The 14,737-nt window shown below is 44.1% G+C and overlaps 1 protein-coding gene across 2 annotated transcripts in view; it reads left to right on the top strand.

Annotated features, from left to right (window-relative positions):
- The window catches only part of SLC4A5 (solute carrier family 4 member 5), a 143,093-nt gene that overhangs the window by 19,145 nt on the left and 109,211 nt on the right, over nt 1-14,737 (top strand). For both annotated transcript variants that reach the window (XM_073023088.1, XM_073023087.1), the window contains exons 3-4: nt 7,799-7,949; nt 13,543-13,609. The gene's annotated coding sequence lies outside the window, so the exon portion shown is untranslated. The remainder of the gene's footprint in view (nt 1-7,798; nt 7,950-13,542; nt 13,610-14,737) is intronic.

Genomic DNA, 14,737 nt, shown 5'->3' with positions numbered 1-14,737 from the left:
GGTCATTGCAATGCTCCCTTCTGGTATCATAGGACATAAGCTGGGTTGGGCTGAGTCCCCCTTTTGTGTCTTAGCCATCCTGTCCTTACTCCAGAGTGAGAGCAGCCCTGATGGAAAAACAAAATTACCATCCATGCCTACTTCCTTTCTGTCCCTCTTACTCTAAGTCTAGGCAATCTGCACCTTCCTAGATTGGACTTCCTAGATCACAGACTCTTTTTCAGGAAGAGTCAATTCAAGCCACCCAGGACTTATGATTCCTTGCTCTGTGTTGGGCACGGTGTGAGCACAGAAATGGCATAGGCTGCCTGATGAATCTCTCTTGGTCAGCAATTCAGTCAGCAGCCATCTCAGTGCCCCCTGTGTACATTTGAGGCAGCCTACCAGGCTGTGGGAACAGTGTGGGGTTAAACAGCACATGGTCCTTGACCTCAGAAAGCTTAAAATCCAAAGTCAGATAGAAGGTTATTTAACAGATGCATATTAATTTACAATTAAAGCTAATATTGTGCACTGTTCCATTGAACAAACATGATTTATGTGGTAAAATCAGAAAGCAGCTTGATTTTTGCTTTTACTGCTCTTTTACATTTATTCTTTTTTTTTTTTTAAGATGGAGTCTCACTCTGTCACCAGGTTGGAGTGTAGCGGCACAATATTTGGCTTGCTGCAACCTCCACCTCCTGGGTTCAAGCGATTCTCCTGCCTCCTGAGTAGCTGCGGTTATAGCCACACACCATCATGCCTGGCTAATTTTTGTGCTTTTAGTAGAGATGGGGTTTCACCATATTGACCAGGCTGGTCTTGAACTCCTGACCTCAGGTGATCCACCCACTTCGGCCTCCCAAAATGCTGGGATTACAGGTGTGAGTCACTGCACCCAGCCTCTTTTACATTTATTCTGTGGGACTAGCTCTTGCTTTGCCCCTGAATGAAATTTAGGCAAGTCACAAGATTGTTCCAGCCACCCTTGGTCTCAGTCTCATTTTAATGATTATAATTTCCAGCCCTATCTAATGATACCACTTCAATCCTGACTTGGAGTGGAGCCTCTTCTGGTGCTGCTAAAGAACAGAGGCCCATGGTGGATGGTGGTCTGGATGGGGAGTCCCTGGTTTCCATTCTTCCTCACTCATTTAGCTAACCAGGGTCCTCAACCCCTTCAGGGTTGTTGCCTGGAAGAGAAAAGGTGAGAGGAATAGGAAAACTACACGTTTGTGATCTCCAGCTCACCAGTGGAACATGGTGATTGTTTTACAGGTTCCTGCTGTAACTCCTCTGTTATTCCCCTCAAAGGCCAGCTTTCTCCACTCCTGTCAGAATCCCTTTCGTACACCTGCCCCATTTATCTCATCCTCATGGCCCCATGGGAATTTCTCTGCTTCTGCCCCCACCCATCATCTCTTTCCTGCCCACTTCTCCTCCATCTTGGATGAAGCTACCCTCTTCCCCTGGTTCTGGTTCAGCCTTTCATCCCTGCTCAGAAACATGAACTCCCAAAAAGCCAGCCAGCAAAGCAGAGCAGGTCTAAATGCTAGAATTTGGAGAATAAAAGCCCTTTTTTGGATAGGACTGTTCTTTGTTGTTGCTCATACAACACAGCTTTTTGTGATTAATCTACATTTAACATAGCTCCAATCAAAGTGATAAAGGAATATTTTTATTTCTTTATCTGATTTTCTTTACATGATTTCCTTTTATGGCAAAATAAGCATAAGATTGACCATTTTAACTATTTTTGAATGTACAATTCAGTGGCATTAATTATATTCACATTGTTATATAATACAACCATCACCACCATCCATTTCCAGAACTTTTTCATCATTACTGACTGAAACTTGGTACCCATTAAACATTAACTCCCCATTTCCCACTGCCCCAGGCCCTGGTAGCCGTTACTCTACTTTCTGTATTTATAAATCTGACAATTCTAGGTACTTCTGTAAGTGGACTCCTACGGTATTTGTCCTTTTGTGTCTGGCTTATTTCACTTAGCATGATGTCCTTAAGTTCATTCATGTTGTAGCATGTGTCTGAATTTCATTCCTTTTTAAGGCTGAATCACGATTGTATGTATATACCACATTTTATTTATCCATCTGTCGATGAATACTTAGGTTGTTTCCATCTTTTAGCTGCTGTGAAGAATGCTGATATGCACATTGGCGTATAATTCAAACTATCTATTTGAATCCTAGCTTTCAGTTTTCTCGGGTATATACCCAGAAGTGGAATTTATTTAATTGTTCTTGAATAGCGAATACCTCTGCATAGTGGACTACTAGTATAAAAGGTACAAGAAGTCATAGAGTTCCCTGAGCCCCGACCTCCAAGTTCCCCTTCCAGGAAGCATCACTGTAACCAGTTTCTGTGACCTCTTCCCTGGAGAGACCATACCGTACCATAGGCACCCTCTACACAGGCATGATGACAGCCATAAGCACTCTTCTACACTTTCCCTTTTTCCTACTTAACAATATTTCTTTTTAAAAATTTTTAAAACCTTTTTATTTTTTTATTCAACTTTTATTTTAAGTTCAGGGGTACACATACCAGATATGCAGGTTTGTTACATAGGTAAATGTGTGCCATGGTGGTTTGCTGTCACCTAGATATTAAGCCCAGCAGACATTAGCTATTCTTCCTGACGCTCTCCCTCCCCTAACAATACTTCCAAAAAAATCATTCAATAGCACCATTTAAAGAATATCCTCATTCTATTTAAAAGTTTCATGGCTTTCTGAAGTAGAGGCAAAACTTGTTTTTCTTTCTTTTTTTAAAAATCAGTCCTTTATTCATGGACATTCAGGTTGTTTCCAATGTTTTGCCACCATGAACAATGCTCTGACGATAACAGCCAGCATTTCCTGTGCCAGGCCCTTGTTTACCATGTGCCAATGCTTACCATGTGCCAGGCCCTTGTTAAAATCCTTCCCATGTATCATATTTAATTCTCACTATAACTGTGACATAAGCACAGGGAGGTGAGTAACTGTCCCAAACCACATCTCTGTTTTTGTCCACAGGTGGGAGTGTAAGATAACTTTCCAGATAAAGAGTTGCTGTTACCAAAAGATATGTCCATATTATTTATTTATTTATTTTTATTTATTTATTTTTGAGATAGAGTCTTGCTCTGTCACCCAGGCTGGAGCGTAGTGGTGCAATCTGGGCTTACCACAACGTCTGCCTAATGGGTTCAAGCAGTTCTCATGGCTCAGCTTCCCAAGTAGCTGGGACTATAGCCACCACGCCTGGCTAACTTTTGTATTTTTTTAGTAGAGATGGGGTTTCACCATGTTGGCCAGGCTGGTCTTGAACTCCTGGCCTCAAGTGATCCACCTGCCTCAGCCTCCCAGAGTGCTGGGAGTACAGGCGTGAGCCACTGCACCTGACCAGGTATGTCCATTTTAAAGTTATATAAATACAGCCAAACCGGCCCCATCAAGGCTGTGCTTATCTGCATCTCACTTGCAAGTAGATGTATGAGGGCCCGTTGCCCTCCTCTCTCACTGTTGAAAAATTTCTTGATATCTGCCAATCTGAAAGGTGAAAAATGGTATTTCATTGTGGCTCAGATTTGCATTCTTTTTCTTTAAATGAATGAAGTTGAGCATGTTTTCAAATGTTTAAAGGCCATTTGTTTTATAATGGGGTTTTAAAAACTTGATAAAATGCTTCCACTGTTGACCTAGAATAATCAATGGACAAGGTAGCCTGGAATCCTTTACATTTTAATTTTACTTGTAGATTTTTAAAATAGTTAATACAGTTACAAGATTCAACATTTGAAAAGAATACAAGAGTAGAGACAAACCCCATCCGTGTGTCTCCCCAGTGCCCAATTCCTGTCCCCAAACACAATCAGGCCTCCATTTGCCTCCATTTCTCCCACCTGTGCCTATGGTCAAAACCTGGCCGCACCATTATCCTTAGCTGCTCCATCTCTGAAATATTAAATTCAAACATCCCACTCTGATCTCGCCACTGTCCTCTTAACTACCCAGCACCTGACCCTCTCTTGACGCCCCACCTGCCCTTTACCTTACTTTCCTTTCCCATCCACCTGAGGTTCTCTGCCCTCCAGAGGCCTTCACGTCGGGTCCCACTGGCCTCCAGCCACACCAGCCTGGAAAGTCTTACGTTCTGTTTCACAATACCTAGTTCAGAGTCAGCCCACCCATGGGATCACTCTCTTAAAGATCTTAAGCAGAGTAACCACTTAATTTACTGCTCAAACTGGGACCCTTTTGAGAATGAAAGGAGCACGACTAATTATGAAGCCAAGACAATAGGGGCAGATGATTACTGTCCAAGGCAGATCAGGTACAAATTCAGCTCAATCTTAAGGAACAATTACCTTTAATTTCAGAGCAGAGATCGATAATATGTGCTGAGCCCCACAAATGATTTTAAGTTGCTGCCTTTGTTCACTGCCCAATCTTCTCTTCTAAATGGATTTTTTAAACAGTGCATTTCCCCAACACTATTTTCTTAAAAATCTATCCTTTAGAATACCAGTTTCAGCCCCTAAACTCAAGTGTGTAACAAAAATTAGTTTGTTTATAAAATTCTCCTTCATCTATACTTGAGCCCCACTCTTTAAAAAGGTGCTGACCCTTAATCTCAGTCAGTTCTGAGTTTCCTTTGCAGTTTCCATTTTGGATTTGGGGTGGGGTGGAGTGCAGGTTTCTAGACCCTCAGTGACCTACAAAGGGTCCTGCCCTTGATGTCATCTATCCTTGTCCCATCTGGTCCTGGTGCCTGCAGGTTATTGTAGAGGTCTAAGTCTCTCTCCACCTCTTCAAGCAGCCTCAGGGAGCTTGCCTAGGGTCCTCTGGGCCTAGATATACCCAGTAGCCATTCTATTCTCTGCTCTCAGATCCACAGATTGTGAAGGATGCTGATTTCTCTGTGGGGCTCAGCCTAGGGAGCAGGGATTGGGACCTCAACCTCCAGGACCTAGTAAAGTCAATGTTTCTCAACTTCCCTCCGGCCCTTGTCCTTGCTCTGGGGAATTCTTCTTGGATATGAGGGGCAGGAAACGCCTTGATCTTTCTCATGACCATTTTCTCCCACACTTTGGTCTAGGTCTAGGCCAGAAGTCTTTTCTATTCCCCTAAGAAAAGAGGCTCCTTACCTCTTTCTTCTGTTTTCACACACGTTCCCTGCAGCACTGAGCATAGAATGGCCTGGTTATTTGAGGCAGGGAAGGGAGAGAGGTAAAGGGAATATCAGGCTGGAGAAGGCCTTGACTAATATTTCAGAACATGATCTTGCAAGGCATGTAAAAATATCTTATACAAGATGTGCTTCCTGTTTTAACTATTATGATTTTATAATTTTTCAGATCTTGTAGGCAAGACTCCCTACTCCCATCCCCCAGGCCAGGGCAGCCAGTTATCAGCTGTGTGAACTTGGACAAATTATGTTATCCTCTCTAAGCTTTAGTTTCTTCATCTGTAAATGAAGATAATAGTAGTTAATGTCAGTGCTTCTACTTGCCAAGCACTGTTCTGAATGTTTCATGTATGTTACCTCATTTAATACTGACCATAAACCTATGGGATAGCTGCTGTCATTCCAGATGAGGAAGCCACTTCCCACAGTCATAAGTAACTTGTCCAAAGTCATGTGATTTCCTGCTCTTAATCACTTTCCCAACCTGTCTTTCATAAATATTAATAATGACCTCAGTCAGGCGTGGTGACTTACACCTGTAATCCCAGCACTTTGGGAGGCCGAGGTGGGAGGATTGCTTGAGCCCAGGAGTTCGAGACCAGCCTGGGCAACATATTGAGACCTCATCTCTACAAAAAAATTAAAAAGTAGCCTGGTGTGGTGTGGCATCTACCTATAGTCCTAGATATTTGGGAGGCTGAGGTGGGAGAATTGCTTAAGCCTGAAAGGTCAAAGCTGTAGGGAGCTGTGAGAGTGCCACTGCACTCTAGCCTGGGTGACAGAGTGAGATCCTGTCTCAGAAAGAAAGAGAGAGAGAGAGAGAGAGAGAAAGAGAGAGAGAAAAGAAACCTCTTGAGGTTGCTGTGAGGATTAATTGAGGTCAAGTATGTAAAGCTCTCAGCCCTGAGCCTAGCACATAGTAAAAACTCAATAAATTCTAAGCTCATACTTTAGCCATGATTTTTTTGGTCATTTTCCTTCAAAATGCCCTTGGAATTGTATTTAAAATATATATAAATGTCTGAACTTAAGCATATTTGCCCTATTCAGTTTTCCCATCCAGAAATATGATGTCTTATTATATGTTTCTTAGCAAAGTTTTGCCATGTGTCCTTATATAAAACATGCATGTCTAGGTGAGTTTATTTCTAGATGTTTTAGGGTTTTTGTTTTTATTGAAAATGAAATCTTTCCCTCCATTATATCTTTTGATCACACAGTGCTGGTGTCTCCATGTTCTTGTTAGTTAATCAGCTCCCAGATGTCTCTAGAGGGATGTCTTTCCATAGCCCTCTCATTTAGGTTCACATGAAGATCACTTGGCCCAGCCAGTGACGTATGCTCTGACCAAGAGGCACAGGGGCACAGGGTGAGAAGTATTTTTCCAGGGTAGCTTAGGTTGGCTGAGGTGATCAGAGAACTGTCCCTTGGCTAAGGAAGTACAGCCTGGGGAGAGGGGAAGGAAGGGGCAGCCCTTGCTTGGCTGCATGCTGGTTCTGATTCCCTTTGGGGATCTGTCTGAAGAATGAGTTCCTAGGTACCCACATGTCCTCTGTGGCCTCAATGATTCCCAATTGTGTTTGCCAAATGATGGCTCCAGTGGCAGCTCTGCCAAGGCCCAAGATGCTTCCCTGGGCTCTGGGTCGCTTAAGTAGAAGGACTGTCATCCAGCAGTGCCTCATTCTTCTCCGTCGGAGATACATAATCTGTCGCGTCCCTGAATCACTCCCTGCCTGACTCCACTGCAGGCCTCCAGAGGGCAGCAGAGAGCAGGCGGTAGGGGAGAACAAGACTTGGTTCCTGGAGAAGCAACAAAGACGGTTCCGCTCCTGCAAGCTGCTAGGAATACTGCTCATCCCCCTCCCCTCCTCCTCAGGATAGACATGTGAGCTTCTCCCTGAGGGTGTAATAATTATAATAATATTATTAGTTAATACTAACTGTTCCCTGTGGGCCAGACATTGACCTAAGGTTTCACATTGCTTCAGATAACCATTGAGGTAGATATAATTATTATTTGAATTTTTTTCAGTTGAGGAAATTGCAGTGGAAAAAAAAGGAGAAATTGCCCAAGATCCCACAGTTAGTTGAGTCAGGATTTAGACCCAATTATTTATGAGCCAGGCTCTATTCTAGGTATCAGAGATACATCAGTGAATCAGATAAACTTTGTGCCATATTAGGAGGACAGAAAAAGTGAACAAATGAATAAACACATAATGTGGTTTTGAATAGAAATACCACTTAGACAAATAAAGCAGAGTTAAGGACCAGAGAGGGGCATTTTAGATGGGCTAGTCAGGGAAGGTGTTCTTGGGTAGATAGCATTTGACCAAAGAGTTGAATACATGAGGGAACAAGTCAGGCTGAAGATTGGGAAAACAGTAAGTGCAAAGGTCCTGAGGTGGAAATGAGCCTGGGGTTTAGAAGAACAGCAAGACTTGCATCGTGGCTGCTGTAGAGTGAGCTGAGTCCATAGGCCACAGCAGCAATTGGGAAGTAGATAGGGATGGTGAAGAAAGAGAACTCCTCCACAGCATCACCTGGGTTTGACCTCTTACAGTGTCTCAGCTTCTCTTTAACATATCCCTCACCTCTTTTCACCTTCCTGCAGAGTGCTGACACCATCACAGTATGTTCCATTCTCAACCCTGGACACGGTTCAAAAGCAGCTAAAGCAGACAAGAATCTGGGGCAGCCAATATTGTACCACCTGCCAAAACTTGGCACAAACAATCTGGAAGCCGAAAATTGCACATACTGAGGTGAGTCTTGCCCAGCCTGTGGGGAACTTCTTGTGGGTAAAGGTTCTTGATGAGCCTGCCAGGGCTCCCAAATTAATCCTCAGTCCCACTAACAAGGGCCTAAGCCGCGCAGGTCTCTCCAGGGTAGGAAGCTGTTATTTTCTTCACAGACTTTTGCCCCCATGCATGGTCCTAGGTCAGACCTGCCTAAATACTTCCAGATGTCAAACCCAGGTGGGGTTCAGATGGCATTTAGTCAGGAGATGGAAGGGAATCCATCCCGGTGAGCAGTCATCACCTTCCACCAGGTATCTGAAGAAAATGGAGGCACAGAGGTCAAACAGTCATCCCTCAGCATCTACAAGGGACTGGTGCCAGGACCACCCGCAGATACCATAATCTGAGGATTCTCAAGTCCTTCACATAAAATGTGACCTACACAATCCTCTGTTTCTTTTTTTTTTTTTTTTTTTTTTTTTAAAGACGGAGTCTTGTTCTGTCGCCCAGACTGGAGTGCAGTGGCACGATCTCCGCTCACTGCAAGCTCTGCCTCCTGGGTTCACACCATTCTCCTGCCTCAGCCTTCCGAGTAGCTGGGTCTACAGGCGTGTGCCACCATGCCCGGCTAATTTTTTTTTGTATTTTTAGTAGAGACGGGGTTTCACCATGTTAGCTAGGATAGTCTCAATCTCCTGACCTTGTGATCCGCCCACCTCGGCCTCCCAAAGTGCTGAGATTACAGGCGTGAGCCACCACGCCCGGCCTCCTCTGTTTATCTTAAATCATCTCTAGATTACTTCTAATACCGAATACAGTGTAAATGCTACGTAAATAGTTTTTTATACTGTATTTTGGGAGTATTTGTATTATTTTTATTCTTGTATTGTTATTTATTTTTAGTTTTTCAAATATTTTTGATCTACTGTTGGTTGACTCCTTGGATTAGGACTCTATAGATATAGAGGGCCAACTGTACTAAGAATCTTTAGCTCCCTCTCCTGGCAGATCCCTAGTGAGTGAGGTGGGCCTGTGTTGAGTGCTCCTTTTGCTTGAGTGAGAGCCTAGAACCAGAGACTGCATGCCCTAATCCAGGATTTCTTGACCATGGCACCATTGATAGTTGGGGTCAGATAATCTTTTTGTTGTGGGGGCCATCCTTGTGGGATATTAGCAGCATTTCTGGCCACTACCCACTAGAGGCCAGAAGTACCCTCCCTCCAGTAGTGGCCTTCCCTCCAGTGTAACCAAAATAGATCCAGACGTTGCCAGATGTTCCCAGAGAAGACACGCATGACTGAGGACCACTGGGGCCAGTTCTTTCCCTTTCCACAAGACCAGTGCATGAGCCTCAGCTGTTACCACTCTGGTGGTGAGGAAGAATTGACAGTATCCCCCAAGCATTTACTCCAGTGCCACAGCTGAGTGGGTGGCTTGGCATGTCCTTGGCTGTAACATGGAAGGAGGCCAGAGGATGCCAGAGGACAGGGAACAGAGAGAAAAGAGGTAGCCATATCTTCTCTCAACATTTTTTGGCTCACAAAACTAAACCACAGGGAAAGGCAGGGATGAAGCTGGCCATACACATCACAGGACTAGGTCTTTCTCTCCCTCCTCATCTCTCTCTCTCTTTCATGCACATACATGCACACACACACAAATGGACACCCCTCTGCCATTCTGTGTATTGGCTTTGTTCTCTCCCACTGAAGACAGGCTTTCTCCAGAGACAAAAGAGAACTTAGTGCAGGAGGAAGAAGTTAATGAATGGGCTGATTTTGCCCAAGAGATTGGCAGGGCAGGAATAAGAGGTTATGGGTATCAATGAGAGAAGAGAGGAAAGGATTCATTATGATGTCCAGACCGGAAGGGGAAGTAAATGAAGCCATGAGGAGCTGGTATATGGGGAGAAGAGGAAGATGCTTGAAGATCAGAGGTCTTCATCCGGTTGAAAAGCAGGAAAGAAGGGAGTCAGAGCTTGGCAAGTTATCCTTTAAGAATCCCAACATCTGACCCAGAACTATCAATATATATTTATTTTGCTTCAGCGATAAGTTCATTTAGACACATAGAATCATAGGGCAGTAGAGCTTGAAAGAAACTTAAGAGATCCTTGAGTCCAACCCAGTCTAAGTGGGCTCTTTTATTAATTCTTCAGTGCTGGACTTTGAGAATGATACTTGTTCACAACCCCTCTGTCCTTGGAATCAAATGAGAAATAAGATATAGAAGTCAAGCAGCTGGGACTTAAAATAAATTTATGACAGCTAAAGCTGATTGGAGAATGTAGTTTTGAATGTACAATTGGGCTTCCTAATTCTTTCCCTCAAAATGAAACTTATCTACCCAGAACTGGAAGACTCCTCTATCCCACAAGGCAAGAACCTACCCTAGAAAGCTTACCATGAAAAGAAGAGGAGAGGAGGGAAGCACAGGCCTTCTCTGGGGGGGCTGTTCCCAAAAGGAGAAAACCCAGAAGAACCTGAGTCATGACATATGCCCATTTTATGTGCTCCAGTTCTCCAAGCACATGAACCACTTATCCTCTGCTAGATACCATGAGTTAGGAGGTAGAGCAGTAAGTGGAGAGTACTTTTCTCAAGGCTGCAGCAAGGACAGAAGTTCCCACTTTATAAGATGAAGCAAAAGTGCTTGGAGCGGGAGAGGTAGGTTTCCCCCTAACAAATGCCATTTAATAGAGCAACCTCTGCTCCAAGAACACTGAGGCCCAGAGAGGTGAAGTTATTTCCCAAAGGTACCATGGCTCTGAAATAATAAGGTTCTCCATACTTCTAATGGTGAAGTTTCACCATTTCACATGTGTAATCAAAGGAGGACAGGCTCTTCCACATTTATCAGCATAAGAGCAACAAGAATCTTCTATTCCATCATGCACAAGGACTTCTAACTCCTTCCTTCATCACTATCACTGCCTCACATCCCCAATCTACACCTTGCCACCTCTATCTACACATCACACCCTCATCCACACCTCACCACTACCATCTACACCTCACCACCCTCACCTATACCTCACCACCTACATCTAAACCACACACCTCCATCTAGACCTCACCACCTCCATCTAGACATTACCACCTCCATCTAGACCTCACCACCACCATCTAGACCTCACCACCCTCACCTATACCTCACCACCTACACCTAAACCACACACCTCCATCTAGACCTCACCACCATCTAGACCTCACCACCCCCATCTAGACCTCACCACCACCATCACCACCACCATATACACCCCACCACCCTCACCTATACCTCACTACCTACACCTAAACCACACACCTCCATCTAGACCTCACCACCATCATCTACACCTCACCACCCTCACCACCTACACCTACATCATACACCTCCATCTAGACCTTACCATCACCATCTACACCTCACCACCCTTGTCTACACCTCACCACCCCCATGCATACCTCATACCTCCATCTATACCTCACACCTTCATCTATACCTCACACCACCATATACTACCTCACTATCTCCATCTCCACCTCACGCCTCTGTTTACAACTTACTGCCTCCATCTACATCTCATCACTTCCATGTACACCTCACCACCTCCATTCACATATCACATTTCCAGCTACACTTCACACCCCATCTACACCTCATACCTCCATCTACATCTGATCCCTTCCATATACACCTCACCACCTCCATCTACACCTTACACTACCATCTATACCTCAGAACCTCCATCTACACCTCAAACCACCGTATACACCTCACCACCTCTCTCTACATACACCTCATCATCTCTGTCTACACCTCACACCTCATCATCTCCATCTACACCTCACACCTCCATTTACACCTCACACCACCTCCATCTACACCTCACCATCTTTTTTTTTTTTTTCGATGGAGTCTTGCCCTGTTGCCTGGGCTGGAGTGCAGTGGCACGATCTTGGCTCACTGCAGCCTCTGCCTCCTGGGTTCAAGCAATTCTCCTGCCTCAGCCTCCCAAGTAGCTGGGATTATAGGCATGTGCCACCATGCCAGCTAATTTTTTTTTTATACCTCACCATCTTTATCTACACCTTACACTAACATCTATACCTCAACACCTCCATCTACACCTCACACTTCCATCTACACCTCACCATCTATCTATGTGTCTACATCTCCTCACCTCCATCTACAACTTACCATTTTTTTTTTTTTTTTTTTTTTTTTTTTGAGATGGAGTTTCACTCTTGTTGCCCAGGCTGGAGTGCAATGGCATGATCTTGGCTCACTGCAACCTCCACCTCCCAGGTTCAAGCGATTCTCCTGCCTTAGCCTCCTGAGTAGCTGGGATTACAGGCATGTACTATCACACCTGGCTAATTTTGTACTTTTAGTAGAGATGGGATTTCTCCATGTTGGTCAGGCTGGTCTCAAACTCCTAACCTCAGGTGATCTGCCTGCCTCACCCTCCCAAAGTGCTGGGATTACAGGCGTGAGCCACTACGCCCAGCCAATTTATCGTCTTTATCTACATCTCATTACCTCCATCTATATCTCACACCTCCATCTATACCCCACATCTCCATTTATACCTCATCACCTGTATCTGTACTTCACAACTTCATCTACACTTCACACCTTCATCTACATTGCCACCATTTTACTGCTACTTCTGCAACCAACACCTCTGCCTCTATCATTTTCTCTATCATTCCTACCACCTCTTCTTTTGTCAGCAGAGAGCCAGCAGCCATCCTTTTGGCTGGAGAGACAGGTGTGAACTAGGAGGCTACCTGCATGGCTGTAGTCTAGAGAGGTCTTCAAGGTCTTTGAGGTTAAAGAAAAAAAATGTCTCTAGCTTTTGGTGTCACCTGATCCCTCTAAAAAGATCACCTTGGAGCATTTTACAAAGATTGAGTTAGAGATACCTAAAAATAAGTACACATGTTTATATAAACTCATTGACCACAAGTGCAGACTGCCACTATTTCCAAGTCATGCCCTGATCCAACAGCTGAATATTTAGGTACTTGCAATGTGAGAAGATCCTTTATTGACATCTCAGCAGTCCTCAAAGCTCTAACAATGTAAAAGTTGGAGACATTCAAGTGAGCTGTAATTTTGAGCCAAGTGGGGTCATCCCAGTACCTAACAACAGGCCCACATCTCTATAGGTTCCTGGAAATGCCACTGTCCCTCTCTGGGCCCCAATTTTTCATTGTATAAAATGGGCAACCTTGAGACAGGACTGGATTCTCCAAGTTCTCTTCCAGCTCTAACATCCCTCCAAGACAGAATCCAAAAAGAATCTGGGTTAAAAACTATGCAGGGAGATAAAATAGCATTTCAGAACCAAGGCTGGAGTATACCACTGCCATAAAAAGATCACCAAGTTAAAATTCAAGAAGAAATTTAGAGCAAAGGCATCTGCCTATGATCATGGCCAGCTCTATTCAGACCCTGCTATACCTTGGTCTGTCAGTCAACCAGGCATCCATCCCTGACCCTGCAGGAGCGTCCCTCCCCCAACCTTGGTCACATGGCTGGCCGCCACTGAGCCTCAGAAGTCAATCTCCAATGCCCCAAATACTGTTCAGCCTGGAAACCACAGAAAGCCCTTCTTGCCACCCAACAGGAATAGAGCAAGTGGTTCTGGCCTCCGTGGGATTTGGATCCTGGTTTCCAGAGCTAAGAACACAAAGGTAAGTTTGCAGCTGGAAGCTTCAGAGAAAGTAGACAGAGCTATGCAGATAAGGGAAAATGTGCTTTATAGCATGAACACAGAGTATTTAAGAGTAAGCTTCACACACACTGAAGAGGAGAATACCAGAAAAGCTGGGCAAATCTTCCAAATGAGTATAGAATATTTGATTTTCTGTTTTTGTCACTCTGGTGCCTTGAGGTTTTTGGGTGCAAAACCACTCCAAATTAACAGAAATGACAGGAGACTTGTTCTGTCTGACACCGTGGTGAGTTAGTTCTATCTTGTTCTCATCTAATGAACTGAATCTTTCTCTTCTAGGCACGTAAATTTCTGTTGTCTTTGTCAAATGTGTTAGACTGGCTGAAATATTTATGAAGCAGCAAAAACCCTGAGACTTACCTCTTTCCCAGAAAACCATGGGAAAATAAATTATGTCTGCTAATATAACAGCTCAGGATAGAAACAGAATAATGGCTAGTTTCCTTTCATTACACATTTTTGTTTTTAGGTTTTGGATACGGTACCTGGTTTTGCTACTGCTAGTTTTCTTAGGGATATTTGTTTGTTTTGTCCTTTCTCTCCTGGAGCATGCGTGGGTGTTTCAGTCTGCAGGGCCCCGAGGCAATGGACAAGCAACGGGTTGAGAGGGTAGCCTTTCCCTGGCTTCTAGCTTAGCTTTCTAAAGCCCAGCATGACCCCGTGTCATTCTTGTCGATTCAGTTCACAAAATAATCCCAGATAAGCCCTTGGGGAAGTCCTTTTCTGAAATACTTTGGGCTCTCAGAGGGGTGCACCAGACACCATGTTGGCTGGTCTAGAGTTCTTAGATATCAAGATCAAGTGGCTTAAAATATGGGGTGGAAAGAAAAGCTCCCCAAAATCTGACCTGTGAAAATGTGGCACAACCTTTTTACTAGTTATCATTTTTCCCAGAGACATGGATGTCTAATCTTAAGGATTCATTACTATGCTTTACCCTTCTTCCCTAGTAATTCAACTATTTTGTTCTGTTCCCAGTGTCTAGTGCAAATATCTGGAACAAAGTGGATACTCAATAAGGATTTGTTGGATTGAATTGATGTGCCCTTGTGGATAGGGAAGGGGTGGGCACCTAAACACCAGATGA

The sequence above is a fragment of the Chlorocebus sabaeus genome, chromosome 14 (genome assembly GCF_047675955.1).
Source record: "Chlorocebus sabaeus isolate Y175 chromosome 14, mChlSab1.0.hap1, whole genome shotgun sequence".
Classification (NCBI taxonomy): Eukaryota; Metazoa; Chordata; class Mammalia; order Primates; family Cercopithecidae; genus Chlorocebus; species Chlorocebus sabaeus.
The sequence above is the reverse complement of the archived record's forward strand: the minus strand, read 5'-3'. Positions and strand labels throughout refer to the sequence as shown.